The sequence below is a fragment of the Callorhinus ursinus genome, unplaced genomic scaffold, assembly GCF_003265705.2.
Source record: "Callorhinus ursinus isolate GAN/ISIS: 27379988/994484 unplaced genomic scaffold, GSC_fseal_2.0 scaffold5, whole genome shotgun sequence".
In the NCBI taxonomy this organism is placed as follows: Eukaryota; Metazoa; Chordata; class Mammalia; order Carnivora; family Otariidae; genus Callorhinus; species Callorhinus ursinus.
In genome coordinates, this window is record NW_027397067.1 from 51,067,624 (window position 1) to 51,074,545 (window position 6,922).

The window sequence follows — 6,922 nt, forward strand, 5'->3', positions numbered from 1 at the left end:
TGGTTTGCACTGTATAGTAGCTTTTAAAAGAAAATAGTCACGAACAATACAGAAAAGCATTTTAGAAATAGCTTCAAAAGCACTTGTGTATCGATTTCTTCTTCTATGCTGTTGCAGATATATGTATATGCTAAAATATAACTTGCAACGATGTTCTAAATACACATGCTATAAGTTCGCCTTAAGATTTCAATTCTTGGATAATCAGGCTCTGTTTGCACTTTATATTTTAGCAGATACAGTCTCTTAGTCACTAGGCTTTGCATTTGTATGTAGCTGTATGTTTCTGTCCATTTTCTTAATCTGAAACATGTATGTTAAATGAAGATGGCGATTTTTTTCTTGTATAGTACTTGTATTTTCTTTCGCTGATGCAGCTCTGTCTCAATTTTTAAACCTTTGCTGTTAAATGCAATACTTTATAAAGAATGAACAAAATTACTGGAAGCAGTATTGTAAGTAATGAGGTAGTATTAATCAGTTTTATCTTTTGAAAGGCACAGTCTAAATCGAAATCCTAAACTCAATGCTGCAAGTATGAATTTAATTCATATATAAGATCTATTTAAATATAAGAGTAGCAATACTGCACCTGGTGATCACAAAGATAATGTTCTACTTCTGATAGAAATAATTTCTCAACAAATGTTGTTACTATGCATGTATATGGATGGAATAAAATTCCAGATTGTTGGAGAAGTTTGGCATACTTTTTTTCTTTAAAATACAAAGGAAAGTCTATATACCTATTCTTTGCGATGAGAATAGGTTCAAAATAGCACTGAATAGCTGAATATACTATATACATATGTGTTCATATACTATATACAACATGTGCATATACATATAGTAACATGATGGCAAATCAGTAAAAGGAATAGATTGCGGTATAATTAATATAACTTATTATATTAAAATGAACAGGAGACTCCAAACTATGGAACTAGAAAACTTTTCCATTACAACTATATATAATAAGCACTATCTTTCTGTTCTCTACCCCCCACCACCACCACTGTAGCACAGAAGAACAATTTCATGTGTCTAAAAGATTTGCAAAACCTATGCACAAGAATTGTAACAATTGTTGATCAAATACACCCAACTTTTAAATGACGTTTACCAGAGAGGGAGGTTTGCATTTTAAGGAGCAATGAAGTGGTACAGTCAAGTGATTCTGATTAGTAAAGACATACAAATCTCATGCCTGCAATTTGCAAAAGACCCTAGATTGTACACGTCTCATTTGTGCATTCCAAGGGTTTGCATGTTGACAGGGAGTGGAGAACAGACAGCATGAGTCAGATCATGGAGGACCTAATGGGCTATCCAGAGGGGTTGAGGTGTGATTCCGTGGGCAAGATAGCACCTGTTGCCAATCAAGACATTTCTCCAGTTGCTTGTCGAGAATAACTATTTTTAAATGTAAAATCTTGACCTTCACTAATATTTTCCATTTCAGTCAGTGACTAAACAGTAAAGTGAACAGAACTGATCTGCTTCAGAGAGTTTTGCAGGGATCTCTTGAAGCCTCAGAGCCTTGGGCCCCCACAGGATGTTCATAAGGACCTGTGCATTTCTCAGGTGGGAACTGGCTTTTTTCCCCAATCTCTTCTTTTTCCCCTTCTCTTTTAAAAAGAAAAAGAAAGAAAGAACGACATGGAGAGGGAGAGAGACAGAGAAGGAGAGAGGGAGTGGGGGGAGGGAAGCAGAGAGAGAAGGAGGAAGTCAGCATGTCAGCGTATCTTTAATGATCACCTGGAATTTCAACCACTATTTTGGGGGATGAAGGCCGAGGTAGAATCCATTAATCCTTGACTGCTTCCCTAAAGGAGTGTATACACTGGCTCAGTTTAGAGCTTCTCAGCACTGTTCCCTCATTAGAATTACTTAGGGAACATTTTTTAAAAGCCAGTATATATGTATTTTTGGTACATTGAGCTTCACACGAGATCAATTAAAGAAAATCTCTTGTCTAGGAATCTACATTTTTAAAAATCTGTCTGAGTGGTTCTAATATGTGGCAGTGTTGGGACACACTAAAGGATAAACCAGGATGAGCTACAAAGGATAAGTGAAACTGAGTGGAAAGATAAAAGAAAAAGAAATCAATATGGGATGAAAGAGTTGGGGAAGATGATGAGGGTACGGTCTGGTAAGGTGGATAACAATGATGAGGAACGCTACCTGTCCTTCTGGGTTCCCTGAAATATTTATGCACTATATCCAAAAGAATATTTCCAAAATTGGATAGTTGAAAATGAGTTCCAATAGCCCTTCATAGAAGGAAATTGATAGCAGAGGCTGAAATAGTGATGTTCAGGTCATGGCTAGACCCTGGAGAGTATAGAGGAAGAAAACCGCATTTTTACATGTGGAGATTAATTGTCATTGGTAGCATGAAAGTAGCATGTGATGGTGAAGAGTGAGTAACAACATTTCAAAAAAAGAGGGCTCAGATTGGAAAGTAGAAGAAAACAAGGGTATAAATAGAGTTCTGGTCACACAAGACCTTGAATGCCAGGCTGAGGTTTATGGGTTGCCCAGCACGTTGCTGCCTACCTAGAATCATGAAATGAAAATTATGTTTAGAAACAGTGACAGGGTGAAGTGTGAGGCCTGGAAGCGAGAGAGAGGAAGATTTGCTAGAAAAGGCCATAGCAATTGTCCACATGGGGACTAGTGAGACCCACACTGAGTGAATGAAGAAGGACAAGTCTAGGTACAGGCTTACATTATAACAGATATTAAAGGCCAAATCAAAGAGAAAACCCAAGGTCTTCAACCCTCACTGGTATAAACACTCTATGTTCAACAAAACAACCTTGGGTCAGAGTGTTAGCACCAGTTGAAGGATCTGGGGGAAGCGTGGTAAAAAGAATGACAGTTTATATTGGTTCTTCGGATTGTCTGTGGTATTTAAATCCTCTACAGAGCACTAAAATCTACTAAATCAGAATATCTGAAGATGGGCCTGGACTTCTGGGGTTTTTTGGCAAAGCAGCCCGGGGATATTCTCTGTTGTCCTCCTCTGGCCACAGCTGAAAATCACTGAATTAAATATAGAGGGGATGGGAAGCGGTATTATGTGGTCAACACCAAAACAAATTAAGCTGGTAGCAGAATTTAATACACGATTGGTCTTCAAAGTGTTGCTATCTCATATATAACACATTTTGGTGTTTAAAACTATTATAATTTAAAAATAATTCAATACATGTGTGTTAGTATTGAAATTAAGACTAAAAAATGAAGGCATTACGGAGCCTGGGAACAATATTTGAAAATCTTTTAATCAGGCAGAGCCCTCTTATTTTCAGGCAAAAACCAAGGGTCAGACTTTAAGTACCCAAAGTCACAAAGCCAATGGGTGAGACCCAGACCCATGAATCCTGTTCTCAGGTTACCTCTCCACATCATGGTCCTTTCTCTACTAAACCAGAAGGAAAACATTAGGGCATGCAGTGAAAATTCCAGCTACTTTCTCTCTCTCTGATATATTAAGTCTAGCTCAAACAATCTCTGGAGAGAGAGAGAAAAAGCATATTAGTTTCTCATGACTGCCGTAACAAATTACCACAAGCGTGGTGACTAAAAACAACAGAAGTTTATTTTGTTATGGCTCCCAGCCAGACTCTGCAAATGTGTAGCAGCACAGCAGAAATTGTTACCCTCAAACTAGTAAATCTCTCGGAACTTGATTGAGACGTGAATGTTATTAACAAACATCGATGATATCCATAAAGAATATGGCATCTAAACTAAGAGGTCTCCACTGATCACTCGGAACCCAATCATGAGGCAGAATTGAGTCTGATAACAACCCTGCACCAAGGCAGTATATCTGTCTGGAACTTAGTAAACCTTATTAATTCAGAGAATCATAAAAAAGCAGACATGGGCTGGGTGAAAGTTTACTTTAGCACTATCTAGAAAAAAGAGTTTGCTCAGTATATTAATAGAATAACAGGATTGAAAGAAAATAAACTGTTTTCAAGAACCTAGCAGCCCCATTTTGCATGCAAATAATATATTGATTTCAAATGATTTTTATCTTTATATTAAAGAAGAATGTCAGAGCTTTTTGCTTCACAACACTTCTTCGCTCATCAACTCCACTTCCTACATATGACATACCTTGGTTGCAGATGATGTGAATGTATGACATTCACTAAATCCAGAACTTTCTTTTTCCCTGTGAGGGTTCAATGACCCTCAAGAGAACAATCAAGTAAATAAAATACAATGTTGTCATACTTATGAAAAAATATGCAATGATGAAATAGTCTTTTAAAATTAATAACAGGGACACAAACTTTATAAAAAATATAATAAAAGAATGTATACTCAATATCATGGCCGGTTTAGAAAGAGGAGATGATTCGGGTGAACAAAGAATGAAGGAAATCAACAGAGAAATTATAAGAAAATATCTGAAGACGAGCACAGAAAATGCAAGACATAAAAATGAACAGGAAGGTGTTCATACCAAGACACTCACAGACACACCTGTGTTCATACGCCAACTCCTTCCTCCTACTACAATGGCTGAACTGTCCCTGATCTTCGTCAAAGCCAATCCTTCCACTTAAGCTTTTCGTTCCCGCTAGCTGATTTGATGGTTTAGCTCCTCCAATTATTCCCTCTCTCCTGGCACAAAAGTGACAAATGCGTCTTTTTCGATTTATGTAAGGACTCGGACAAGAAGCATCAACGTGTGCTCTGAATTGAAGTGCAACCCAGAAGCTAACGGGTCCTTCTCACTTGTCATGGATAATAATCCATCGATTTCCTAATCCTGGAAGTTGGAGGGAGTTCCCATAATGCTCAGATTAAGTTCCCTGTCAGTCTTGTGGATGGAGGCTTGGAGCAGATTCAATTTAATTTAGGGTTCAGAGGAATGTGATATTGCCCGTGTGTTGTGTTGAGCGGTTCTATCCCTGCCACATCAATACTACGATACTATTTTAACAATGACATGCTTAGAGCCGTTGAGTGCGTTCCCCAAATGACAGAGCCATTAGAGCCAAGTCTTGAGCCCAGCTGTCTGCCTGAAAGCCTTTGCTGTCCTGTTCCATAAGGGCCCTGTGTCCCACTCCATCTACCTCAAGCCAAATCCCTTATAATCATGTTGCAGGTTTGCCTGACACCATTCTATTGCCCACTGGCACTAGAGTTGCCTGCGTTAGGATAATCACTGGTCTCATTCTGCCTGGGATGTTTCTGGCCTGGCTTAGAATTTATCTGAAATTTTTCATAGTAATTATTATTATTATTATTTATTATTATTATCAAGAGTTGCATCAAAATAAGAACGTCCAGTGAGAAGTTTTCTCTTTTAACATGTGGTTAAAGCTGAAAGGCAATCAGAGGTAACCTGTCCTTTGCACTGACCCTTTTCCAAGATGCAAAGTAACCAACACCTTCTTTTCAAGGATAGCACGTAAAGCGCTCTATGATAAAGCACATTTGGAGAGAAACATCTAGAAACAACGGAAGATTTCTGCACTTCAGTGGTTGTGGGAGAAGATTTTGGAGTACTACCCCTGCAAACTGTTGGGTATAACTGTGCTCTGACCACCAAGATGTACAAAGCCCCACCAGATGATGAGATCTGTGAAAAATGTGAGGAATTACTGGTTTCAGTATGGAATATACTGAAAGTAACAGGGTGGTTATCTCATTGAAGATACAGGTAGATAATAGTCTGAACGCTCTGGTTACTCTGCTTTTATTGTATAGTATACGGTCATATATGGTATAAATACATAGGTATCTATTTTGTTGATAGGTAACATATTTTTATGAGGCAATCTACCATTTTCACGGCAAAATGCTTAAAACAAAATATCATATTTAATGTAAAAACTAAGACCTAAAGTTTGCACTCTTCAGGAAAGCTAGATAATGTGTAATTCATCAAATTATTTTTTGACACCTACCATTCACTAAGGAAGTTGTAGAGACATACTAAGCCACACACACAAAAAATCACATAAATCTGCTCAGGAATCTTCCACGTTGACTTCAAATTTAGTCATTATTTAGCTGATTGGGCCTGAAGATTATGATTCAATAAGCACAGCTGTGGAGGGTATATATGTATTACTCTGGAAAGCATGGTTTTTCATTTCAATCCAGTGGCTGAGCTATATTAAGTTCATTATTGAAATTGGACTAGTGCACATATAGTTTAGAATTTTTCAAAATAAGCTACAATATTCTATCAATTGAAATAGAAGTCATAGTTGGGGAGGTTGAAATATATAGAGATATACTCTTAATTTAAATTAAATTTAATTGACTTAATTTAATTAATAATTTAATTTAATTTAAATACATATGTATATATGTATAAATACATATCGTTAGAGTAATTGAACAAGATTTTCATGGTAAAACTTACGTTGAATGCAAAACAATTATTGTATTGCCATACTCAGTTTCTCTTTGCTTCCCATTAACCATCAGATTTTAGAAATGTTTGAGTTATTAATTTGAAGAAATATTTTGTATTCCCACATACATGTTATGTAATGGATTGATCTTTTTTTTCTTTTACAAATTCCTTTGAATTTTGTTTGCATTTAAATCAAAACAATTTAGAACTCTTTATTCAATATATTCAATGAATGGAGTATCAAATGTCTTCAGAGAAGCTAAAAAAATACATGAAATTTATCATACAAAACCAGGAGTCTAAATTTGTTAAACATTAAGAGTTAAAACAGTGTCCAAGATTTAGTTTTTAAATTCTATAATTGCATGTTGTATTATCTCAACTTTGGGGAATGCTCTTTTGTTGGAGCTTCTATTTGTAATTGGATAAATTTTTATTTTCTATTGCAAGGGAATGAAATAAGAAGGTTTATGATCTTCCATTATCTATATTCAAAAAACAAGAGACAAATTATTTGATAAT